Source organism: Mirounga angustirostris, unplaced genomic scaffold (assembly GCF_029215605.1).
Source record: "Mirounga angustirostris isolate CCGP_5_RB_7025 unplaced genomic scaffold, mMirAng1.0.hap1 SCAF_7, whole genome shotgun sequence".
NCBI lineage: Eukaryota > Metazoa > Chordata > Mammalia > Carnivora > Phocidae > Mirounga > Mirounga angustirostris.
The window spans coordinates 64,126,095-64,153,808 of NW_026991715.1; the positions used below are offsets into that span (position 1 = coordinate 64,126,095).

The 27,714-nt window shown below is 41.8% G+C and overlaps 1 long non-coding RNA gene across 1 annotated transcript; it reads left to right on the forward strand.

Annotated features, from left to right (window-relative positions):
• On the forward strand, positions 1 to 25,742 carry LOC129046181 (uncharacterized). The gene is made up of 4 exons (XR_008507014.2): positions 1 to 233; positions 875 to 1,033; positions 22,081 to 22,201; positions 22,297 to 25,742. It is a non-coding gene; the product is annotated as an uncharacterized LOC129046181 (long non-coding RNA).
• The last annotated feature ends 1,972 nt before the right edge of the window (positions 25,743 to 27,714 follow it).

A 27,714-nucleotide genomic window follows, 5' to 3' on the forward strand; every position in this document is an offset into this window, starting at 1 on the left:
TGGAGTGATTTTTTTTATTATTATTAAATACAGGTTTGAAAACACAAAAATAACAGTCGTGTCCATCCACAGAGGAGGAGGTTCAGGATAGAGACTAGACCAAAGGATGAGAGATGCTGAAGTAACAGAATGAATGGGCCGGAAACTACGCATCTGGGCTGAAAAGAGACTGGGCAGTGAATGTTCATGGAATCATTACCAGAACCATAGCTCTCTCCAGCAGACACCATGAGGTATTTGTTAAATTATGTCATTGCTCTTTTGTTGTTGTTGTTAATTTACTACCTAAGTAACCAGTGCTCGTTGTAAATGTGTTGGAAAATACAGAAAAGCATAACTAGGAAAGAAAAGGTTCAAGAGAATATTTGCTTGAGATCACTGTTCTTAACCCTCATGGCCCCAAAGAGTGCTCAATTACTAAGTGCAGAAGGTACTATTTATGGGGTGCCAGTCGCTCTTCTAAGTGTATTTCCATCTGTTTTTTTCCTCGCAAGAATGTAAGCTCCGTGAGCACAGGGACTTTCTTTTCTGTCTTGATCATCACTCTGTCTGCATAGTGTCCGACATGCAGTGAGCACTCGAGAAACGTTTGTTAAATGGGTGACTAAACCACCTTCCTTAATATTCACAGTGATGTTATTGTCACTCCTATTTACTGATGGAGAAACAGGCGCAGGGAGGTTACGGCGACAGCCCCATGTCGCTTAGTGCGTAAGCTGGGATGTACACCCACGAAGTCGGACTCTGGAGCTCGTTGATACATTTGGTTGTTACTCCTTCGGTAGAGGGGGGAGCCTGTTGAAATTAAGGTCAGTGGGATGATGTTAACACGACACTGAAACTAAGACAGACACTCATTACCTCCTTTCCACAGGTGCCATCAAGAACTTATGTTTTATTCATTGAGCGGTACTATTAACCAGTAGCTTCAGAAGCTGAGGACAAAAGAAGAAAAACGTGAAGCTGTTTGTCTCTCTGTCTCTCACCGTTCTGCTCCAAGAATATGCCATCCACGGTTTGTCGGCCACCTAAGGTTAGTGGCTGAATAGTTTAGCAGATGAGGATTATATGGACTATTGGGATTTCTAGAATATCACAGGAATGAATGTTTAGAAAAATACAGGTGCAATTCATGTCTATATAAGCCTATGTTGTCATCAGTATGTTGTGACTTTCACTGTTGCCTTTTTATTTTTTAAAGATTTTATTTATTTATTTGACAGAGAGAGACACAGCGAGAGAGGGAACACAAGCAGGGGGAGTGGAAGAGGGAGAAGCAGGCTCCTGGCTGAGCAGGGAGCCCGATGCGGGGCTCGATCCCAGGACCCTGGGATCATGACCTGAGCCGAAGGCAGACGCTTAACGACTGAGCCACCCAGGCACCCCTTGCCTTTTTAACCTAAGGAAATATTAGTCATTAGAACAGAACCAGAATTTGCTTTCCAGGAAGATGTGGGCAAATCTCCATACAGCCATTTAACTTGATCCCAGAGATCAAGAAAATATTGGAGGAAATTTGCAAGTAGAGCCCACATCACAGCACGCACAATAGTGAAGTACTGATATACTTTTAACCACGTGTCCTGCGAATGTTTATGTAAGTATGTGAATACGTGAATTTGTGAAGTGAAAATAGAGATCAAATAAAATATCCGACCTTTTACTTTCAAAGAAAATGTAGCAAAAATAATTAGGGAAATAATGCGCTCCACGTTTTCGTAAGTCTTAGAAATCTATTTAGGTTCAGGCTACCAACGTAAAAGCAGAAATGGATTCATTTGTACACCAATTTTTTCATTCATTCAACAAGTATTTTTTGAGCAGGGACTATAACCCAGGAACAATTCTACTGACTTTCTTCGATTCATTGCAGACTTTATTACATTGTTATGACCATGGAGCAAGGAAGGTACTTCTGGTTTTCAGTAGTTGGTCCTGAAAAGCTTCAAAGTTTTCAGCTTTCCAGAAATGATGTGAGAACATCGTACATCTATACTGACACACTGAAAATATATATTATCTTCTTCACGATTAAAGACATTGGGGAGCAAAACAAACTTTGCTGGAAACTAGAAATAGCCTGTGAGTTCGGAATGAAGATAAATGTTTGAGTGTAGGAAGGAAGATTTGTTTTCAAGCAACAAGTAGTTTGTAATAATTCTGTGGTAAATAAGGACCTTCTTGAAAACATTGCCTCAAATATTTCTTTTAAAGTCGTGTCTTCTGCCATCTTGTAAGTTGATTTACAATGTACTGATGTGGTGCCAAACAAGTTTTGGCCAAACTTTCTGTATTTACATCTGCCAGTTCCTTGCCGGGGAGTTGGGAACTGTGTACTTAAGTCTCCAAGTGGTGGGAAAGCCCCCTTTGTATCTGGAACACCACGGAAAGATCCTAAGTTAGCTCCCCAGAGGGTGCAGGGGAGGAGGGATCGTCAGACCACAGGTGACAGTGGCAGAAAGCAGATCTGCCTGAGAGCAGCCCGTGTAGAAACTTGGGCTCCGGCACCTCCATCGATTCCGTAAGGGGCTTCTTGAGCCTTGGCTCCGAGAGGACTCCGTTGGCTCACGATATACAGCTGCTCCTACCACGACCTGAAGTGGGGGGTAGGATCTGGTGGTGTCTGATACACCCTGGGAAGATATAATTCTTGGAAATCGTGTACATTGCTATGGGGGATTTTCATTTCACTGAAAACTAAAGGGAAAGGCTTTTCCTTTCTGTTCTTGACGAGGAAGTGGGGAGGACAGGGATCTACCCCATCTATGCCTACCACGGAAGCAGAGCAACTTTTTTTTTGAGACTCTGAAACCAAGGCTTAGGCAGTGCTGTGGCTTTAAGCTAAAAGGGACAACATGAGACCCCCAGTTAAGGGGAGAAGGGCAGGGTAAATCGAGTGGCTTTGGCACAGTGTGGGCTTCGTGGGAGTGTCGAGACACCCAGAAAGAACCAGAGGCTGCTTTGGGAGCTAGGGATACTATGAAGCTCTCGGAGCATAGACAGAAGCAAGAGTTGTGCTAATTAAGTTATTTCAGCCATTGTGAGGCTGTTCTGGTGAAAAGGGGGTAGATGAAGCCCAAAGCATTTAGTTGTAGTAGAGCCTTTCTTACAAGGGGAGCTTATTCCAAAACGATGAAAGTGGAGCTTTCTGTGTTGAAATGGGAGACCCAGGAGCTCCCTGCTCAGCTTACCAGGCATCTGTAATTTTTACAGCTCCTCCAGATTCTTCCAATTTGCAGCCAAGGTTGAGAACCATTATGTCAGAGTAGTGCCTCTCAAACTTTCATATGACTACCTATCACCTGGGGATTTTGTTCAAATGCAGATTCGGCTTCAGGAGGTCTGGGATAGGGCTGAGATTCTGCATGTCCAGCAAGCTCCCAGGCGGTGCTGAGGTTGCTGGAAGGAAAGTAAACACACTTGGAATGGCATGACCTCGTAGCACTGCTTCTCATCCTTCAGTGTATATCAAAATCTGCCAGAGTGTTTACTAAAACAGATCATTGTGTCCCACTCTCAGCTTCTGATTCAGTTGGTCTAATGTGGGGTCTGATAACTTGCATTTCTTATAAGCTTGCAGGCAATGTAGCTCCAGACACAATCACGTGGGACAAGGGTTCTCAAACCTGTCCACACTCGGCACACTTATAAAGCATACTGAGGCTAGCCACCTCCAGCCCTCTCCAGCCTTTTCACCTCCCCATACCCTGCTCTCACAGAATCCAAGCTGACCCCCCCCAGCTGATCCTACTGTCCAGTCAGGTTTGTGAACCCTTGATAAAAGGCCTCACAGGTCACATGAGGACTTCAGACTTTATTCTAAATATAATACTATGTACTAGAGCTGATGAAATTCTGACATCTCAACTATATGCCTCTCTCTGGATGGGTGAATAAGTAATCCCTACGAGGCAGATACTATCTTCATTATTATCTCTTTTATTACAAATGAGGGAGACTTGGAAAGGTTAGCCAGACAGCTTTTTAATTCCTGCAGAGAAAAAATAAAAAGTACACAAATTGGTTCATTTTGAAATCTACTCATGCCAAACTGGCTATATAGTTTTGCTCCTACTTTCTATTAACTTCGGTCTGTTCCATTATGGGTTATGTGGCAGAAGCTAATTACTGGGAGCCTGTAATTTGAAGTGGCAGGTAATTGAAACTTGGGTTCTCTGTGAATATTCCTGTAATGCATAATACATTATTAAATACTAATTATTTAAAACACAAATGAAGCCAATTGAAGTCAGCCCCAGCAGTTAGTGGTTAAAAATAAAATTGAGACTACAGGTAATTAACATGGGTCCAAAAAAGCTCATTTCAAGTTAGCCTGCAAAAATTATTTTTTTTCACTTGGCATTGATGAGGGCATGCTAATATATCTATTTTCAATTAGTTTAAATTAATTTTATTTAAAATTATGTTTAATTTTATTTTATCTGCACTCACCTCATGTACTTGGAATAAAAAGCAGAACAAAGCTCTGAATCCAAGAAATAAAGAACATGATCTATCACATACTTATATTAATATCTAATCTTCTTTACTGAATTAATACTCTGATGTTGCCAATGCAAAACTCAGTGGAAATGGTGACTCTTCTAAAAGAATATGAAATTGGATTTTAGTTTCAAATGGGATGTTATTATCTTATAAAATTTGATCACTTGGTTATTTTCTAAAATTTTGGGGGGGGAGGGGTAGAGGGAGAGGGAGAATCGTAAGCAGGCTCCATGCCCAGTGTGAAGCCCAACACGGGGCCTGATCTCACAACCCTGAGATCATGACCTGAGCCAAAATCAAGAGTCAGATGCTTAACCAACTGAGCCACCCAGGCGCCCCACACTTGATTGTTTTCTAAATGGAAAAATGTCTAATTAGAGCAATGGGATGTACACATTGAAGTAAATATAATAAAAATGTAACTATAAATAATATATTATATATTATATAACAAGTATTTGCATATAATATAAATTATATATCCATGTCTGTTTCTGTATCTATAAGTTTCCTTCCTGTTTTTCCTTCGGAAATTGTCCATCTGAGACCTTGGATCATGCATAGCATCATTTATAATGATGCATCTTGTAGAAGAGCAGAAAAAATGTGCAGATTTCTAAAAGTATAGTCTAAGTAATCGCTATTGCTAAACGTATGTCTATGAATTACAGAAAAGATTCCAGAATTCTGTAGTGTGCACTTCTCCTGTACAAATATGCCATACTGCTGTGAAAAGAACAGCCCTAACTTCCTCTGACATCTATCTGCATTGGGGGATTGGTAGCAAAATTCTAGACCATTAACATCCTTATGGAGGCTTTAGGACCCTAACCACTGGTATTTCATTTCCTACAAGAGCAACAATCTATAAGGCTAGTTATAGTTGTCATGAAAACAAACCTACCAGAGTTGTAAAGATTTGTAGCTATAAATATAGATAGAAAGAATATATCTTTCTGCCCATGGACCTTCTTGTTGGCTATCCTAGATAGATAGATAGATAGATAGATAGATAGATAGATAGATAATAGATAGATGATAGATAGATAATCTTTCTAGTATTTAAAAACAAACAAAAAATTGATAAAGACAAGGTTTTCCAAAGGACCCCCGGCCAAGGAAGACACAATGGTTGTGTTTTATATTAATATCTTATATTAATTATGAATTGATTATGAAGGCCAGTAACATTTGACCCAGTTGATCATTCATTTAGATTTCCCCTGTAAACACTGTCTGCATTTGATGTCCAGGAATTCTTCTGTTTTTTCTTCTACTCCTTGGGCATCTCCCTTCTTTGTTGGTTCATCTACATCTTTCCTGCTTATATACTTTCTTTTGTTAATCTCATCAAGCCTCCTGTGACTGTAAATGTCAGGTGTTTATTTATGACTCAGCCTGGTTGTCCTTGAACTCCAGACTCACATAGACCGTTGCCCATCCTACATCTCCACTTGAATGTTAATAGGCATCTCAAACGTAACATGTCCAAATACAAACTCCTGCTCTACCCTTCTATCTCCTCTCTCTATTGTCTTTCCTATCTCAGCACCTCCATTGCTACCATGCTGGTCCAAGCCACTGTTATCTCTTGCCTGGACTAAGCAATAGCCTACTATCTGGACTCACAGGTCCATCCTGGCTCCACTTTAGTTCAATCTTATCAGAGCAGCTAGAATGACCCTGTTAAAACCCAAGTCAGACTATGTCATTCCACTATTGAATATCCTCCAGTGGCTCCCCATATCTCTCTAAAGGAAGTCACAAATGGGCCAAATTTGTGTAGGATGTTTCTATACCTGCCTTGATAATACCTCTCTAATTCCTTTTTCTACTGCTCTCCCTCACCATACTGGTCTCCTTGCTTTTCCTTAAAGCACACTGAGTCCGCTCCCATCTTAGCACTTTACACTTGCTTTTTTTTTTTTTTTTTTCTTTGCCTGGACCTCTCCGCCTTCAGATACCTGCTTGGCTTGTTCTTTCATCTCCTTCAGATCTGTATTAAAATGTCACCTTTTTTTTTTTAAGATTTTATTTATTTATTTGACAGAGAGAGACACAGCGAGAGAGGGAACACAAGCAGAGGGAGTGGGAGAGGGAAAAGCAGGCTCCCGGCCGAGCAGGGAGCCCAATGCGGGGCTCGATCCCAGGACCCCGGGATCATGACCTGAGCTGAAGGCAGACGCTTAATGACTAAGTCACCCAGATGCCCCAAAATGTCACCTTTTCAGTGAAGACTTCACTGAACATCTATTTAAAATACCAACTCCCTTGCTCAACACTCCTTGCCCCTCTTCTTTGATTTATTTTTCATTTTTAGCCTATTATTTATCAATTTTGTTCATTACCGCCCACTAGATTGTATGTCCCATGAGGGCAGGTATTTTTGTCTGTTTTGTTTACTACTGCATTCACTCCCAGTGACCCAAGGACACTTGACCTTTATGAAGTAGCCAATAATATTTGTTGAATGAAAGAATGACTATCTCCTTATATGTGATTCTTCTGAACATTGAGCAATGTGTGACCTGTTTTACAGAACACTTTCTCAATATGCTCTTTCTCCCTCTTCCTCATTACCTGTCTGTTCAAAAGCTAGGTTTCAAAACATTTTCTGTTTTTTTCATTCAGTGCTCACTGAGTGACGGCTCTGTTTCCAACACCGTGTTAGGTGACGAAAAATACCGTAATGAAACACACAATGTCCCTGGTGTCGTGGAGACTGTCACGTGGTTGTTGGAGAAGGACACTGGATGAATAATAACACAAATACATGTAAGCTGTAGATTATAGTAAAAGATTATGAAGGCAGAAACAGAGTAGTGTAATAAAAAGGAAAACAGTGGAGGGAGGGAACTCTAGATAGGATGAAAAGTCCACCGTAAGGAGGTGACATTGAAGCTGAGGGAAGGTGTGAAGGATAAGAAGGGATGAGTAAAGCAGAACGTAAAGTCTGGTGGGGATGCATTTCAAGGCAAGAAAACAAGCCCATATGAAGGCACCAGGGGAATAAAAACACCATGACCTCTTTGAGAAACCAAAAGAAAGCCGAAGTGATTGAGGTGAGAGATTGGCAGTTCCTGTAGTTTCTACAACATCGTGTAATGGTAAAGAGATGGGAAATCTAGCGCCAGACCCCTGAGGTCAAATCCAGGCTTCACCTCTTACTTAGCCTGTGATATTTGACAAGTTACTTAACTACTCTGTGCCTTAGTTTGCTCATCTGTAAAATGGGGATATTTATTGTGCCCACATCATATGGTTGTTGTAGTATCAAATGAGCTATTGCATGAAAGTACTTCGAACAGTATCTGCAGTGTAGGAAATATTTTAATATAAATTTGAACATGTGTTCTGAATTCAGTTGCTTCTCCCCACACCTACAGCTGCCACTCTGGTCCACCATCATTTCTTGCCCTGTGCCTCAAATTGCCTTCTACTTTGGCTCTTTGTATTCACTCTTAACCTGGTATAATCCATTCTCCACCCAGAAGTCAGGGTGAATTGTTTTTTATTGAAATTTAATCATGTTATTCACCTGCTCGAAACATTCTCAGATTTAAAGTAAATCCACTTAGAATAAAATACCAAGCTCTTTCTATGATCTGGCTTTGCCTGCCATTCTGGACTCATTTTCTAGCAGGTTCCCTTCATTCACTATGCTCTTCTGTCTGAACCTCATTCTCATCTCATGGGCTTTCGATGTCATGTTTTCCATATCCAGAATTTTGGTCTCTAGCTCTCCACTCTTCACTTTTCAGGTCTCTCAGCTCAAATGACCTCTTAAAAATGACTTTTAGGATTATCATGTCTAAATAGGCACATACTTTGTCCTCAGTCCCAATGAATCATTTACTGTTTTATTGTTTACTTTAGGTTCTTTCTCAGCTGAAATGATGTTACTTATTTCATTGTTGACTTGTGTCTTGCTTGTCTTCCTTACTGGTTGTGACAGGCTGTAACAGTTATATACTAGGGACTCAATGCCTATTTGTGGGATACATGGATTCTTTTACGTATTCTGAAAAATGAAAGAAGAATGATTGAAGATATTTTCCCGGAGGTGGTGAATTATTTCCACTTTTCAGCCATACAGGTGGAAAGGCATCTTTTTAGTTGTCTCATTTGTTTCTCCTCTCTCAGGGGCTGCTGTCAGGTGCTGCCTGTCATTCAGTATCTGAAAACCATTGTTTTATAGATTCTGTTTTGTTGTCCTTTAGTTGTGGTTTAACACCAAAGAGTAAACCTGGTCCTCATTTCTCTGTCTTGGTGGAAACTAAATAATTCCACATATGTGATTCTTATGGCTCCGAATGAGTGTTCTTTTTATGGACTTTAACAAATGGAGAGCGTCTCAATAAAGGCAGGTCATGCAGATTATTGTGTTTCCTCTCCATTTGTATCCCAGATCCTCGATACCTAAGCCAGTATGCTTTCATCTTGGGATACCATGCATGATATTGGGAGTCATATGGATGCAAACTTAGAAGGGTCTATTTAGCATTTCCTTGCTCTTTTCCAAGCACTCATCTTTGTTATTTCAGATCTGGTTGGTTGGAGAACCAGGGCAGATCCCAGACTTGATGTTTCTGGGAGACCCCAAATCCAACATGTGACTGGACCCTACATGGTGCTTTGAGCAATTCTTGCTAATCTTTCCCTAAATCAGACAGACTGTTTCTAATTTCAGTGCTAGAAATGAAACACACTAAGTTAATCTCTGCAAGAATTTAATTGTTCTGAGAGTCAACCCCAATTTTTTTTTTGTAAGAAGAGTGCCCCTACCTCCCACCCTGGAAATATATTTAAATGCTAAAATTGAATAGATGTGGAAATTTATCCAATAGATCTATACTTGGAATGTGGAATATGGTTTTAAAAAGGTATTTTCTATAGAAAAATCAGGCTCCTATTTATTACATTGATTTTGAGGCAAGATATTTCAACTTAAATATCCTGGAATTGCCTTTCTACAAACTAAGATGTGGATAATTAGATATGAAGTCATCCACCAGTACTTATACTTTCTATTTTCATTTAGAACAAAACAAATTTTCTCCATCAGTTAAAAGGCTGAAAATGGATAAATTTATTATAGCATAGAAAATTGTTATTTAATCCTTTGTGTCATCAAAATAAAGAACAAAAAGACCCTGCTGTTGGTAATTGCTCTGATATGTGATGCCAGTTTTTGCATTCAGACCTAATCTGGCTCCAAGAAGTTGTGTATGGATACTTTTAATGTATTTTTTTATTATATTTATAATATTATATATATTTTTTTAAAAAAAGATTTTATTTATTTATTTGAGACAGAGAGAATGAGAGAGAGAGAGAGCACATGAGAGGGAGGAGGGTCAGAGGGAGAAGCAGGCTCCCTGCTGAGCAGGGAGCCCGACATGGGACTCGATCCTGGGACTCCAGGATCATGACCTGAGCCGAAGGCAGTCGCTTAACCAACTGAGCCACCCAGGCGCCCTATAATATTATATTTATAAGGCAGAAAGAACATAATGATACCCTGGAAGAAGGGAAAAAATCTAATTTAGACTGAACAACTAGTTCTAATATAAGTGGAGGATATCAACTAGTGAATTTTTTTATAACATAATTTGAATTTTAGATGTAAACAGAATATCAGGAATACCTGGGTGGCTCAGTTGGTTAAGCATCTGCCTTCTGCGCAGGTCACGATCCCAGGGTCCTGGGATCGAGCCCCACGTCGGGCTCCCTGCTTCTCCCTCTCCTCCCCACCTGTGCTCTCTCTTGCTATCTCTGTCACTCTCAAATAAATAAAAATAAAAATCTTTATTTTAAAAAAAGATGTAAACAGAATATCAAAAGATACTCTTCCATACTACTAGGTTAACCACAATGACCTGACATTGGCGTCTAGCATTTAGGTGCTAATTTGGATTAAAAGCTTCATTAAAATGTTTTGGTTAATAAGCTGGTTAGAAGGCTTGACTTGTGAAAATCTCATTCATCAGAAATCTCTGGAAGATATTTGCTATTATTGGGCAGGAAACAAAGGAAGAATTATGGCAAGAGAGGAAAGGAAAAATTATTTTCTCAGTCAAGCTTACATGGGCCAATCCTAAATTGATAGTTCTAAATTGACCTCGGGGTACCTGGATGGCTCAGTTGGTTAAGCGTCTGACTCTTGATTTCGGCTCAGGTCATGAACTCTTCGTCCTGAGATCGAGCTCCACGTCAGGCTCTGTACTGGGGATGGAGACTACTTAAGATTCTCTCTCTCCCTCTTTCCCTCCTCTCTCTCTTTCTCTCACTCTCCCTCCCTCTCTATAAATAAATAAATCAATAAATAAACAAACAAACAAACTTATTTTAATAAATTGACCTAAAAGTATTTCTGGGACCCTGGAACAAAATGTGAATGTACACTCATTCATTCACGATATATATAAATATATGATAGGCAAGAACAGTATTTCAATCACTGTTCTGGGTGATTTTGGAAGCATCAGTAGACAAAAACAAAAATGCCCATAATTCCTGCCCTGATAGAGCTTAGGTCCTATTAGGGGGTAGACACACAATAAAAATAAACATAATAACTGAGTACATGGCAAGGTAGGGAAAGCGATAATAACTTTGGGGAAAATAGTAGGGAGTGCAGTGGGGGCAGGCAAGCTGGCTGCAATGTCAATGATGTCTGGGTCGAAAACTTGAAGGAGATGAGGCACTTAGCTACAGTGCTATCAGAAGAAATCGCGTTGCATGCTGAGGGAGCACAAAGGCTCTAAGATGGGAGATTCCTGGAGGACAGTGGCAACAGCAAGGCCAGCGTGCACAGCCCAGAATGAGCAAGCAGTGGGGAGAGTAGGGTAATAGGAAAAAGATCAGAGATAATACAGAGCTAGACCTTTGGGTTTTACTCTGAGAGAGATGGTGGATCCACACTGTGGAGACATGGTGATGTCTCTCAAATCACCTCCCCATTCTTAAAGGATTCTATCCTCGGAGACCTTTTTTGCCCTCTCGGTCAAAAATGAATTATGTACATTGGTCCTTATGGCTGACGCTGTACTACCTCTGGTTCTGAGCACCGACCACTATCTTCTCTCCCAGGGCATCAGCATCATCATCACTTTATATTAAGGAGGGATAAATTTATGGTACTTAGGCAGTTAATGAAGAAATTAATAGCAGTAATAGTTTCATAATAGTTTCATAATTGCCAAAGTCAAATTCCTTTTTACAATGAGCTAGGGCACGAGTCGGCAAGCATTTTTTTTCCGCGAAGGAGCAGAGAGTAAATACCATCAGCTTCTCCGGCCATAAGAGGTCTGTTGCAAATACTCAGCACTGCCGTGGGGCTGTGAGAGCAGCAATAGATAGAGCAGAAACACATATGCGCAGCTGGGCTCCAGTAAAAATTTACTTACAAAACCAAACGGCAGGCTAGATTTGGGCCATGGGCTGTAGTTTGCTTGCCTTTATGACAGAATATAGAGGATATGTTAGCTTTGGAGCGGGGACCATTGGGTGAGGAGGGGTGCAGCACAGTCCTGCAAAAAGAGCAATCATTAAACCCTGGCATCAGACAGACCTGTCCTTCAGGCTCAATTCTTCTATTTGCACAGTGCACACAGCAGGTGTTATGGGCTGAATGTTTGTGCCCCCCCCACCCCGCCCCCTGCCGCCTCAAATTCATATGTTGAAGCCCTAACGCTCAATGCAATTGTATAGGAAGGTGGGGCCTTTGGGAAGTAATTAGATTTAGATGAGGTCATGAGAGTGGGGCCCCAGGATGGGATTAGTGTCCTTTTTTTTTTTTTTAAGATTTTATTTATTTATTTGATAGAGAGAGAGAGAACGAGAGCAGGAACACAAGCAGGGGCAGAGGGAGAGGGAGAAGCAGGCTTCCCGCCGAGCAGGGAGCCCGATGCGGGGCTCGATCCCAGGACCCTGGGATCATGACCCGAGCTGAAGGCAGACGCTTAGCCGACTGAGCCACCCAGGAGCCCCAGGAGAGGAGTATTTTTTTTTTTAAAGATTTTATTTATTTATTTGACAGAGAGAGACATAGAGCAGGAACACAAGCAGGGGGAGTAGGAGAGGGAGAAGCAGGCTTCCCGCGGAGCAGGGAGCCCGATGCGGGGCTCGATCCCAGGACCCTGGGATCATGACCTGAGCCAAAGGCAGACTTTTTTTTTTATATAAAGATTTTTATTTATTCATCTGACAGAGACACAGCGAGAGAGGGAACACAAGCAGCGGGATTGGGAGAGGGAGAAGCAGGCTTCCTGTGGGGCTCAATCCCAGAAGAACCCTGGGATCATGACCTGAGCTGAAGGCAGACGCTTAACGACTGAGCCACCCTGGCACCCAAGGATTACTGTCCTTATAAGAAGAGGAAGAGAGACCAGAGCTTTCTCTATTTCTTTCCACCATATGAACTCACAGCGAGAAGGCAGCCATTTACAAGCCAGGGAAAGGATCCTTAGTAGGAACTGAATCTACAGGCACCTTGATGTTGGACTTTCCAGCCTCCAGAACTGTGAGACATAAATGTGTGTTGTTTGAGCCACTCAATCATGACATTTTTTTAGAGCAGCCCAAGCTGACTAAGACAGCAGGGGTTCAAAAATACAAGAGAATGTTTACCAGATATCAGGCTTCGAGCAAAACTTAGTCACTTCAGGATACAATGATGACTTAAGAAATAAGGCAGCAAAGGTGGTAGGATAGACTATTCTCTCTGAATATTGCCCCTGTCCCCTTGCCTCACTCCTGTCTTCCCGGTACGCCAGTTAACACAGATTTATTTATCCCTTTGGCCTATGCCATACATGTCTCTTACTTTCTGTCTTGTTTCTTCTTTTTTTCTTTTTATGCCTCTGTTTTGCATATTCTTGTCTACCCGTCTTCCAGTTCTCCAACCCCGGCTCATATTGTGTTCAGTCTGCTGTAAAACCTACCCAATGGTTTCCTAATTTCAAATAGTGTATTTTTCCATTCTAAAATGTCCCCTTGATTTTTTTATGTGTTCCAATTTTTTGCTTAATTCTCAGTCTTTTCTACTCTTTGACCAACTTTTTCCTCTAATATGTGAATTACCAGTGGATCTTCTTTGCCCTCCCTTGGTTTTTATCAAACCTAGCTTGTCCTGTGTATTAGCATGCCTCGTAAGTTTAGATATTGTGGATTAAAAAAAGCACTGTAGAGGCTCTGTGATTTCTTTCAAAAAAAAAAAAGCTGGTTTTTTGTTTGTTTTTGGCAGGCAGACAGATCCTGCTGAGGTGTGATTTTAGGCTTTCTTAGGGCTAGACTGCTAAATTTTTTACTTTATTTGACCTTATTTCTTGTGGGTTCCCCTTGCTACTAAGGCATGCCCCTTCTGAAGCCTTGACTAAAATTTTATAATAGTTACTGATGCATCTCCTCCTTGGTAAGGCTTAAATTCTAACCTGTTTTCTCAGTACAGCGTGCGGCTGAAATCTGTGATCAGATTTTTATCTTTCCAGCTGCTGTTTTCATCTGGCTTGGCAGAATCTCACTGGACTCATGCACAGCTTAGACACTGTCCAACAGTTTGGGGGAAATATGTGGATCAGTTTCTGGGCCCCTTTTCTGAATTTCTCTCACTGTCCAGAAATTGCTTCTGGCATACCTCACCCCTGCAAGACAGCCACTTTCTACGGGGGCCCTATTTCCCCATGCTTGAATGTGGAAGACTACCTCAGAGAAAAAGCCAGGGAGAGTGTGGAGCTCACTCTCTATGCTTTCTTCTCTCAAGGCTGACAGCGCCTGTATTGCTGTGGCTCTCTCGAGCCGTTGTTTTGCATATGTTATCCAGTTCTTCTTACCATTCCAGTCATAGCATGAATCCCATACAAGACACTCTGCCATGCGGACACTAGCTCCCCATTACTCTTCAACTCACTGTGATGTAATTTCCATCCCACTCTTCCTGTGAAGCTGTCCTGCTGGGATCACCCATGACGTCCATTGTGCTACTCCAGTGGATTATCTCAGTCCTTATTCCACTTAGTAGCATTTGACATAGCTGACCGATTTCTGTCTTTGGCTTTCTTGCCATACACTCTTGGAATTCCTTCTACCTCTGTGACCATTTTTTCTTAGTCTTCTTTGTTGACTTATTTCTCCTTTACTCAGCCTTTAATGTTGGGGCCCCTCACGCCCTCTGGTAAGTGTTCTCTTCTCCTCACTCCATAGCCCCTTTGTAGGTCATCTCATTGAAATCTGACGACTGCCACAATATGCTGGAAACTTTTAGGTTTATATTCCCAGACCAGGCCCCATTTCTAAGCTTCACAACTTAGATCTAATGGTCTACTAAAGATCTCCACTTGGATGACTCACGGGATTTCCAAATTTAGCATGTCTAAAGCTGAACTATTTTTGTGCTGTATGCTGACTTCCCCCTCTTCCCAAGTTCTTTATCTCAGTAAAGGACCTCGTTCTCCCCAGCCTCCCTGCTCCAGCTGTAACTCTTGCCAGGCATTTGGGAATAACCTGAATTCTTCCCTCACATTACACCAGGGTTCCATAGCTCACCTTTTGCTTCGTCTTTCAACTTCATGAGAGTCCATCTCTTTGCTGGCTGATGACTTTATTTTGCTCTGCCCTGGGCCAAGTGCACAGTTCTGGAGCCCATCAGTCTTTTTTATTAGGGTGTTTGAGGTTTCAGGGGCTGTGAACCTTGAAATCACAGTATAGGACAGATACAGAAAATCATAGGTGAGACCAAAGTCATCAAATATAGATTAATTTATGTGTGCTATGCTTTGTTTTAGATGTTTAGAACATTTGTGATTAATTTTTAAATCATTAATTTAGAAATTTGGAGGCTAACAATGCGGGTTATGAGGTAAATTCTGTAAGGCTTGTCTTGGGGAATATAAGCCGTCTCACAGAACTCCATTTGCCATTTGTGAAACTGCTAGCAGCTGGGTGCACTATCAGTTTATGTTCCACAGCCTGCTTCTCCCTCTCCCGCTCCCCTTGCTTGTGTTCCCTCTCTCGCTGTGTCTCTCTCTGTCAAATAAATAAATAAACTCTTTTTTTAAAAAAAGATAAAAATAAAAAATAAAAAGAACAATATGTTTTGGTTAATGAGTTTCTAGAGAAATGGTCTAAATATAATGATACTTTTTTTTTTTTTTAATTTGCCTCAGATCCCCAAGACACAGCACAGTACCCGCTGACCCTGGGTGACCTTGGGCAAGTCACCCACCCTCCTGTGTTTATTGTCTTCATTTACAACGATAACTGTGCCTGCATCAGTTGTTATGAGGCTTAAATAATTTAGTATTTATGAAGTGCCTAGAATAGCACCCGGCACGGGGTAAACATGATGATAACTATTAAATAAATAAAGTATGCCTGGCTTTCCCTTTTTCATTTCTGTATTCTTTTGTGGAAGAACTAAGGAGTCAGCAACCCTGGATTCTTACCTCGGAGGTATATGTTTAGCTTTGTGGACTTAGTACACTTAATTTTTAGTATCCTGTAGCTTTGGTTCTGCGTCTGAAATGTAAGTAACATTAACTGGCTACTTCCCTTGTGCTTCTATGAAGCACTTGACCTACATCATGTCACATCTACATGTCTAGATAGGCTGTAGGATAATAATCTTTATTTTATCTGAGGCTTAGAGAAGATGATAACTTGCCTGAAGTCACACAGCTAGTTAACACGGCCACCAGGCAGCCTCTCTGATTGCAGAACTCAAAGCTCCTGGCCATGGCTCTCAGATGCCTCCTTCTTTCTCAGTGCTGCTTGTTTCTTGCTCACAGGGCTTTTAGGCATTGAAAAACAGCCCAGATTTCAGCCGGGTCTCTGCCACTGAAAATGTCTGGAGCTTTGGCTGTGAAAATCCTTGAGATTGTCTCCTTGTGACAGTGAGACATCTCCGTTGCCTGCCTCTTGCTGCAGGCTGGGGGCCAGCCCACTTGAGCAGCTCAGTAGCTCTCCCCAGAAATGAGTAATAGTGCAGTCTGCACTGGCCCTCCTTCCTTGGCTTTTAGCTCTCTTCTGTCATTGCTTTCTTTTGAGAATGCATTAGCAGTTATAAGAAAGGAATCATGCAGACCCTAAGCCCAGTGTTTTCTCTAAATCATGTCCTAGTTTCCCTTGGCAACCATGTAGCTTGACCCCCCCTACAAAGCAAGTCTCCCTGTAGTTTCAGCATTTCAAAACTGAATCCTGTTGTCAATAGAATTGTTGGTTTTCCAGAATCGAGATGATCCTTGCAGTGGCCCTCAATTGACAAGGTATTTGTTTGTCATTCGATACTTCTGTGACCCTAATAGTGAGAAAAGCAGGCCAGGAAGGAGGGAATCATAAGGTGGAGGGTAGTGTTCTTGGACCAGGAGAGTCTTGTGATACCTCTTAAACCACACTGTGTCTGGGGCATGGGGGGAGGATTCATCTACTCCTCCACTCTGGGCCAGTAGAATCAACCATCAGCGCTAGAAAGAATCTCCACCATAGAGATGAGGAAATCAAGACCACTAGAGGCTAATTGCCTTGCTCAAGGTCCTATGTTACGTCAACATTTGGCCAGGACCAGCCCCTGGACATCTATACTTTTAACCCTGCACAGTGTCATCTCCTTCACACCAAACTCATGTGTGTAGCAGGTATGAACCCCAGACCACAGACTCAGGTGTGGGGTGTATTGAAGTGTGACCCTCAAAAAGATATCTTCAAGCCCTGACTCCTAGAATCTGTGAAAATTTTAGGCTAATTAATTTTAAGAAATAGCAGACACAAGCTCTGAAGCCTGAGTCAAAGTTACCTTTCTGTAAGAGACATTTACATTTACAAGGGCAATCTCCACTTCTAGAGTGCCTTCCTGTCTGTCCCAGGAAGAGGAGGATAACCAAATCTCTACAAACTCTTACCAGTGGAGAAAGCAAGGACTTCAATCCGCATAGCCATGCTCCCTTTGTTTACTGGGCTTTGCCTGGTCACTTCTCATAACTGCCCTCCCCCAACATCTTCTTTCGTCTTGAGCTGGAGATGGTATTTAAGGGGGTAGCTTGGGTCATTTGAGGTGTCTCCCAGGAAAATAATACACATATCATTAAACTTCTGTGTGATTCTCTCCTGTTACTCTGTCTTTTATCATAACGGGCTCTCAGCAAGAACCTAGAAGGGTAAAGGGAAAATTGTTTTTCCTCCTGTATACTGGTAAGCACCAGAAGCCAGGAGGAGGCCCAAAGGGAGTTTTCCCTACAGTTTTCAGAGGGAGCATAGCCTGCAGCCGCCGTCATTTTGTGCTTCCAGCGTCCAGAACTGAGAGAATACATTTCCATTGTCTGAAGCCCCCCACTTTACGGCAGTTCATTATAGCAGTCCTAGGAAGCTAATACAAGGTGGCCATTAAATATAATTTTGTTTCTCTGTAATCCAACATGAAGTTTATTTTGTCCTTCAGTTCTTACAGGGGGTGAACCCTTAAACCCAGTCCACTTAGTTTCCCCACGCCTCCCAGGGGTGTGTGTAAACTGCGCTGCGTGCATGTCCGTGTAACCCAGTTGTCTGGGATGTGCCTTGTTTCTGTGACCTTGGCCCCTACAGATTGCATCGTTCTAGCGCTTCCAACTTACTACAGGGTGCGAGACTCTCAGACAGGTGGTTTATACTCATATACATCCAGTTGAGGTGTTTCGGACATTTCCACAGTGAGTGCCTCTTATCATGATGGCTCTGCCAGGGAAGAAGCTTTCGGGCCTCTCTTTCCAATGCACACCTGTCTTCTCTCAAATTTATCCCACCTCTGCAAGAAAAAGAAGTAGATCCAGTTCCCTTCACCTCAATTCTTGGCAGTCTTCCTATGCTCTTCTTCTATGCCCTGAGTCCTCTAACTTCCTAACTCAGGCTTTTGGAATACAAAATGTATGTCTCCCCACATCCCTCCCCTGAAGCAATAGACCCAGAATATTTGTTACAGGGGAGGGGGGCAAGAAAAGTGGAAAATACTGGTGGGAAAACAAAGAATATTAGTTTATGAAAACTATAATCTGGGTGAATGTGATATAGAAAAAATACGGACTCCTGAAGCCAAAGAGACATGGAATCAGTTGTCAGCAATGCTCCTTTCTAGCTGTAACTAGGGCAAGGTACAGACTCTCTGAGACTTTGTGTTCTCACTTACCAAAACAAGGAAGTAAAACACCTGCCTTCTAGAGTTGTTGTGGGGTCTAAGTTTAGGGAGATAACATATGCAAAGGCACAAAGGGGATACCAACTAGCCAAGTCAACATGGTTGCAGAAACGATTAAAGACTGGGTCGATTTCCCAGTTCTTTCCTAGTCTCCATGAAGACATCAGCCATTTATCCTGAAGTTCCATTCTGCGTATTTCCTCCCACTACTATGCAAGATGCTGCTATGGAGGCTAGCTGGCTCTTTAATGGCCTTTCTTGTGCTAAGGAATAGCTTGAGGATGGGAACCGGGTTTTCCATTCTTCCCTACCATTATTATTTTCTAGCTTTGGTGCACTTTGGCTTTTGTACTTTCTTAAATCCAAATAAATACTCGGCAGACAGACAAACACCTTATATTTTCATCTACTTGGCTGTGAAACTAGAACACTGCTGAACTTTTCTGGGGAATTAGGAGTGCTTTTGTGTTTTTTCAGGAACTGGTAAAACCCAGGCCGAACCAGTTGACTTTGCCAGATTTTCCTTCTCTAAGAGGTTGTCATTCAGATGCAGAGCCACTAGATGTCACAAATGGGGAAGTGTTCTGCCCTGATCCCTGTGTTTCTCCTGCAAGGAGAGATGGTGTTGTGCTATCATCCTTCTTGAAGAAACAAAATGAACAAAACATTTTATTTTATTTTATTTTTTTTAAAAGGTTTTATTCATTTATTTGAGAGAGAATGAGCTAGAGAGAGCATGAGAGGGGGGAGGATCAGAGGGAGAAGCAGACTCCCTGCTGAGCAGGGAGCCCGATGCGGGACTCGATCCAGGGACTCCAGGATCATGACCTGAGCCGAAGGCAGTCGCTTAACCAACTGAGCCACCCAGGCGCCCAGAACAAAACATTTTAAACAGACTTAATTTTTTAGAGCACTTTTAGGTTTATAACAAAATTGAGAGGAAGGTACAGAATTTCCCAAATATCCCCTGCCCCACACATATGTAGCCTCCCCCAACATTAACATCACTCACCAGAATGGTACATTTTTTACCAAGGATGAACCCACACTGACACAAGATTATCACCAAAAGTTCATTGTTTACTGCAGAGTTTACTCTTGTTGTTGCATATTCTATGGATCTGAACAAATATGTAGTGACATATAGCCATTGTTATGCTTATTTGCCATCCGTATATCTTCTTTGGTGAGGAGTCTGTTAAGGAATTTGGTCCATTTTTAAGTCAGGTTGTTCGGTTTCTTATTGAGTTTAGTAAGTGTTCTTGTATATTTTGAATAAAAGTCCTTTATCAGGTGTGTCTTTTGTAAATATTTTTCCAGTCTGTGGCTTGCCTTCTCATTCTCTTGACATTGTTTTTTACAGACTAAAGTTTTAAGTTGTAATCAAGTCCAGCTCAGCAATTCTTTCTTTCATAGACCACGTCTCTGCTGTTGTATCTGAAAGGGCATCACAGTCCCAACGGTCATCTAGGTTTTCTCCTGTATGATATACTAGGAGCTTTATAGTTTTGCATTTTACATTTAGGACTATGATCCATTTTGAGTGAATTTTCGTGAAGGTTGTAATGTCTGTGTCTAATTCATTTTTTGTATGGCCAGTAGTTCCAGCACGATCTGTTGAAGAAACTACTTTTGTTACACTGTGTACAGCAGTACCCTCCCCCGTCTCCATGGTTTCACAGTCTGTGGTTTTAGTCAACCTGTGGTCAGACACAGTCTGGAAGCAGATGATCTTTCTTCTGATGTCAGAAGGTCATTAGAAGCCTAACACTACGTCACAATGCTTATGTCATTCACCTCACGTCATCTCATCATGAAGGCATTTTATCATGTCACATGATCACCAGAAGAAGATGAATAAGTACAGTATGGTATTTAGAGAGAGAGAGACCACATTCACATAACTTTTATTACAGTATATGGTTATAATTGTTTTATTTTATTATTCATTATTGTTGTGAATTTCTTACTGTTGCCCAATTTATAAATTAAGCTTTATCACAGGTATGTATATACAGGAAAAAACATAGTATATACAAGGTTTGGTATTTTCTGTGGTTTTAGGCACCCACTGGGGTCTTGGAATGTATCCCCAGCAGATAAGGGGGGACTATTTGTACTGCTTTTGCTCCTTAATCAAAGATCGGTTGAGTATATTTATAGATGTCTATCTCTGGGCTCCCTAGTCAGTGTCATTGGTCTGTCTTTCCATTCTCTTACCAACACCACACTGTCTTGATTACTGTAGCTGCAGAGTAAGTCCTGAAGTTGGGTGACATCGGTCTAACTTTGTTCTTCTCCTTTAATACTGCATTGGCTGTTCTGGATCTTTCACCATCCATACAAACTTTAGAATCAGTTTGTCTATATCCATAAAATAACTTGTTGGGATTTTGACTGGAATTGCACTGAATCTCTAGGTCAACTTGGGAAGAACTGACATCTTGTGTTTTGTGCCAGTCTCAGCCTATCCATAAGCACTGTTGTGGCTGGACCCACCCTTGTGGTTCTCATTATGACTGCAAGACACCCTCAGCAATAACAATCAGGAAACTTTTTTTTTTTTTTTTGAGAGAGAGAGAGTGCACGCACATGGGGTGAGGGGTAGAGGGAGAGGGAAAGAGAGAATCTTAAGCAGGCTCCATGCCCAGTGTGGAGCCCGATGTGGGGCTCCATCTCACGACCCTGAAATCAGGACTTAAGCTGAAATCAGGAGTCACATGCTTAACCAGCTGAGCCACCCAGGGGCCCCACATCAGGAACTTAAAAAAAAAATATTTATTACTTATAAGTTCTGGAAATTACACGACACATTTGCGGGCACACCATGAGGCTGTAGATAGAGAGAGAGTGCGGGTCTGCTTTTTGGGGGATAGAGGATTGAAGTTTAGGGTTTTGAGAGCTTACTTTGTATTTGTGAATTTTAAAGCATTCGAGAGGAAATTTAAAGCACAGGAAGGGAAAAAAAAACAAACAAGCAGTCCAAATGGTCAGCTATCTAAACCAAATAAGATTTCTAAAACAAAGGAGCCATAGGGAGTGGGGGATAGGCGACTTGGCTCTTTATCTGGTGTGGTTCTCAGTGGGAACAAATGCTGAAGAAGCCAAGAATATGGTTAAATGAGGGCAAATGGCCCTTTTCGCTAGAATGATGGGGCAGGAGGTGGGAAGGGACAGAGCATTTCAGGGCTGGTACTGGCTACAGGTAGGTGTTGCTGCTTGCCCAAGGGCATACTTTCCTGACGTGGCTCCCATCCAACAACCATCAGGTATATAAAGGCTCAGTCATTTACAATGAAAGACCATTTTAACTCCAGAATTTCCTACAGGATCAGCTGGAGCTGTTTATTAGGCCGTCATCACAGCTTGTCTTTTCGCTCAACTAATCCTGCTTCTTTCTCCCCCTTCTGCAGGCACTTCCTCGTATGCATACTGCACGTGAACCTCTGCCTCAGGGTCAGCTTCGTAGAGAACCTAACCTGCATCCGTGTGCATGGAAAACAGGGTTTCTTTTCTCTCCTGGAGCAAAACTAGGTATTCCCGAGAGTGAGAAAGCTGAGCAAGCAAAATAATTGACCTGTTACATTAAAGAATAACAGTGGTTCTTTTTCTTCTTCTTCTTTTTTAAGATTTATCCATTTGAGAGAGAGAGAGAACATGGGGAGAGGGGGAGAGAGTCTCAAGAAGACTCCACGCTGAGCACAGAGCCAGACGCAGGGCTTGATCCCACGACCCTGAGATCATGACCTGAGCTGAAACCAAGAGTCGGACGCTCAGCCAACCGCACCACCCAGGCGCCACAGCGCTGGTACGCCTTAGCTGATTACGGCTGGAGGTAATACTGGTAAATGAATAGTGGTACACCACACAGAACAATGGGTTCCAAAATCCAGCAGGGAATTAATATTTTATAATATTTCATTCTAGATAACTAGGTGAACTCTTCTTTTCAAAATTCAGTTTCAATGTCGCTGGCCTTGTTATTCTTTCTGTAGCTTCCTCAGAAAAAGTCAATCTCTTCCTTCACTTTGCTCACACAGCAGTGCGAATCAGTGTCAGCCATACTAAAGATGGGAGATGGGGGAGGGGGAGAGCAATCTGCCCTGGGAGCAAGCAAAAAGGTGCTAAGTTGTCTGTGGAGAACTGAAAAACAATAAAACTGACTAGAGGTCAGCTGCTTTTTATTATCACCATGCACCAGCAACCCTAAACAATGTCAGTAACAAAATATTCCTTCCTTCCCTGAGGAGTGCTCCACCATATCTCATACACTCCTTTCCACCTTGGCCTACTATGACTCGGTCTATACCTTAATTATGGCATCTGTCACCTTGTATTATACTGTTACCCCAGACCATGGGTTCTTTATGATTTTGCTCCTTCTTTGTCATCTCTCTATGATCCCTATTATAGTTCCTAACCAAAGTCATCACCAATAATATTTAGTTGAATGAATAAAGGATAGTAGTTCAGTACTTCATCTACATGTGGGAGTAGCCGGTTATTAGGGAGGTAATAAAGTCTTCTAGCCTTAAAGCTCAACCAACATCCTAAATCAATGTCATTATCATCTCCTCAAACTTGATTTTCTTTTACTTTTTCACAATTATAAAATCAAAACTCCACTTCTGCTGGAACCACCAACCTATTGGAATAGATGAAGTCAGGTAAGAGTAATAACTTAAATGTCCCAGTCCATGTCTCTACCTGCCTACTCCATGGACTGCCAACCCCATGTATTCATGCATGTGCTCCTGCAATGGATAATTATTTACACAATGAGTAAATATTGATGACCATGTGCCAGGCATGGTCTCATCCAAGCATGTCTGACAGTTCCAAGTGAGTGTCTTAGCCATGACTGCAAATAGAGTGGAACCCAAACACACATTTCTCTTGCTACGAGTGACTTCCTCCCACAATGCAACTTTAATGCATTATTTCATAACATGTCTCTGATGTATATGAGTCTTTGCAAAGACTCCTTCTGGGGGTTAGGAGAAGAGGGCAAAAGGGAAAGAAAAGTCTCTTTTGCCATCTGTCACCCTTCATTTCTTCAATCTATCCTTTACCTTTCAGCCAGACTACCTTGTATGTATATGGATAGGCTTAAGGCAATTTCTTCACCAAATCTTATCAGTGGTTTCCTATTCCTATAAAGTAAACCCAAATCTCATGACATTCAAGGTTAGTTGAAGAAAAAAAAAAACATATAAATAAATGTCACTGAACCAAAATGACTAATTTGTGGGAACTCTCAAATTTTTTCTCCTCCCTGCCAACTGAAGAATTATCTGGCTCTGCCACGTAAGGGGTTTTCTTTCCCTTTTTCTCTTGAGGAGAGTTCTTCAGTGTCCCATGCACAGCTGCTGGCTGGTGGTCTAGTGTATGTATATAGTGCCCAAAGGCACCAGGGCCAGTGGGGAGCGGGCCTGAGCTTTAGCATGTGGGGCAAGTTTGTCTTACTCGAACAGAAGTCCTGCATGGTTGGGTTTTGTGATTTAAAATTGGGAGAACATAAGAAGTCTGGGCAAGAGAAGAGAAAGAAAGGGGACACAGAGAGAGAATGGCTAGAGTGGGGAAGGAGGGTTTTAGGGTAGTTAGTGGGAGAAAGGACCAGGGAAGCTGTGGGTCAGTAAGGAAATAGGGTAGAAATGAGATTTTAAGAAGCGTTGCTCAAATAAAGAATCTGAGTTAATATGAAATTTCTTTTGGTTGCTGGACTATGCTTTCTTTGTCTGCCATAGTGTTAGAAAAACCATTTTACACGCCAGACTCCCTGTCTTAGTCTAACTAGCTAACCGGTTAATTAAGGTCTGCAACTGCCTTCCAGGAAAATGAGTGTTGGAAGAAGAAATCCTTTCATCCTTGCAGTTATCAGCTGTTTGACCTTGAGAGAGTTAACGCTTTTCTGAACTTCCATTTTTTTTTTCCATCCGCAAAAGAGGGTAGTAATACCACCTGCCTCATGGAATAGACATTAGGATGAAGTGAAATCATGTTTATGGAAAGCTCTCTGCTCAGTATTCAGCCTAGTGTGAGCGCTAAATAAATGATCACATCCGTTATTGTTTATGTTGTTAGATGGGGAAAATAAAACAGAATCCTCAGAAGTCTCCAGGAAGAAATTAGGTCTCCTGGCAAGGTAGATGGGACCAAGAAGAGACCCTAGGGCTTGCTGACTTACGGCAAAGAGAATCAAATCATTCTACTCCTGCAGTGGTTCTTGTAGTCCGTAGACACGCCTATTTTTATTTCTAACTCCTAACATGTCCTACTTCCCTGAAGTACTAGTTGTTTATGGTAAGCCTTTCATATAATTTTAACATTTTTCTGCATCTCATTTGCTAAGTTGTTTGTTTGTCTTTTCCATATTCCATCTTGTTTGCTTGCTCCTACTCAATCCTATTTCTACTAAGATTTGAGGATAGCAAAGGTTCTCTGAACTTGAATTTAAATGGTGAAAATAAGCTTACCATCCCATCCCTTTCTCTCCCAACCATTGCCCTGTCCCTTCTTGTGGCCTAACAGCCCCCTACCCGCCTTCTGCCTTTCTCCCAAGAATGACTTGTTCCTTAAGATATCAGCTCTCACCTCCAGAGGTGAAAAGGATAGAGGCCTTTAATCAGTGGTATCTTTTTGTTTCCTATGGAATCAAAAACAAAACATCAAAACCACACTCCTTCAACAGCTAGTTGTAATCATAAGACAGATACAACTTGCAATTCAGACAAACACTGAAGCAAAAGCTCTTTGAGCCGGAGTGGTCCAAAGGGACACTGCCCGTCTTTCTTGTGGTTTTCTTCCACTTTCTCCTAAAACTTGCTCTTTGCTGTCTTACGGGGTTCTGCCCGCTCACACCATTTTCAGAGGCTCAATGTTCTTAATCTGTGGGCTGAGGTTACTAGCGCAAAAGCTTACCAGTGGAATCCACGGATGATTTCAAGGGAAAGAGACCATTTAAGACTATCTTAGGGGTTCCTGGGTGGTTCAGTCGGTTAAGAATCCAACTCTAGGTTTCAACTCAGGTCATGATCTCAGGGTCCTGAGACCAAGCCCCTACTCTGGCTCTGTGCTCAGCAGTGGTGGGGGGGCGGGTGTTGTCTGCCTGCGGATTCTCTCTCCCTCTCCCTCCTCCTCTGCCCCTCCCCCATACACATGCATACATACATGTACACATTCTCTCTCTAAAATAAATAAATAAAAATAAAATATTTTTTTAAAGTATCTTAAAGGGGTGTGTGTCTGTCTGTCTATCTGTGTGTGTGTTTATGTGTTCATGGGTATAAGCAGATGCATTTTCTGGGAAAAGGATCATATCTATTAGTAAAATCCCAAAGACCTCTCCAAAATTATTCAAAATTTGCAGGACTTTAATGGTTTATTTAAATACTTAATGCTGGAGCGCCTGGGTGGCTCAGTCATTAAGCATCTGCCTTCGGCTCAGGCCATGATCCCAGGGTCCTGGGATCGAGCCCCACGTCGGGCTCCCTGCTCAGCGGGGAGTCTGCTTCTCCCTCTCGCACTCCCCCTGCTGGTGTTCCCTCTCTCGCTGTGTCTGTCTCTGTCAAAATAAATAAATAAAATCTTAATAAATAAATAAATAAATAAATAAATAAATAAATAAATAATTCCACTTTTTTCTGTTTTGTTCCTGCTTCTCTCATTGAACTTTTATCTTTTTTTTTTTTAAAGATTTTATTTATTTATTTATTTGACAGAGAGAGAGAGAGAGCGAGAGCAGGAACACAAGTTCCTGGGATCATGGCCTGAGCCAAAGGCAGATGCTTAATGACTGAGCCACGCAGGCGCCCCTCAAGTCAGTGTTTTACTTGGTAAACATGTCTGAGACCACGCATCCCTGGCTGCTAAGCACCATGGCGGACAGGGCTAGAAAGGTAACAGCTTTATTTTGAGCAGGGGGCAAAGACAAGGAACTTTTATCTTTATATATCTTATATCTTTATATACTAATAACTCTTTCCAGGCATTGCAGATCTCAAAGCAGAAATATTTCTCCCTTATTCACTATCATTTGAGAGGATTACCTCCCAGTTTGGGCCTAGGTAATAACATTTCAATAAATGACGGTTTCAAACAATGAGGATGCATGCATTCTAGACAATGACGATTTTGTCTAAGCGTGCTGCTAATGTAAAGGTTTAAATCAAGAAACGCCAGGGATCATTCATTTTGGCCCTTGCTGTCTAGGAGCTTATAATATAACAGGAAGGCAGACAGAGTAACAAAAGAAAAGCACTACAACACCACTGTCACAGCAATGCAGACTCATATATATGGGGAATTAGGGGGGAAAACTGATAACCTTTTTGTTTTTTCTTAATTTTCTTATTTTTTTATTGTTATGTTAGTCACCATACATTACATCACTAGTTTTTGATGTAGTGATCCATGATTCATTATTTGCGTATAACACCCAGTGCTCCATGCAGTACGTGCCCTCTTTAATCTTTCTGGGAGAGTTAGGATAGACCTATTGATATAGGTGATGTTCAAATGTATCTTGAGGGGCACCTGGCTGGCTCAGTAGAGCATGCGACTCTTGGGGCCCCTGGGTGGCTCAGTCGTTAAGCGTCTGCCTTCGGCTCAGGTCATGATCCCGGGGTCCGGGGATCGAGCCCCGCATCGGGCTCCCTGCTCGGCGGGAAGCCTGCTTCTCCCTATCCCACTCCCCCTGCTTGTGTTTCCTCTCTCGCTGTGTCTCTCTGTCAAATAAATAAATAAAAAAAATCTTAAAAAAAAAAAAAGAGCATGCGACTCTTGATCTCGGGGTCATAAGTTCAAGCCCCACATTGGGTGTAGAGACTACTTAAATAAAATCTTTAAAAGAAATGTATCTTGAAAGGACTTGGGAATTTTTATAAGGAGAACAAGTGGGAATGAGCATTTTTGGCAGGAATGGGAAGACTGGTTAGTTTGGCTATATGTGGGGCCTGAGGGAAATGAGTAGGTGTGGTGGGATCTGTGACCGGTAGGGGGTGTTGGAATTAGGTGAACCATCCCAGGTGAATGTCTTGGGATTTCAG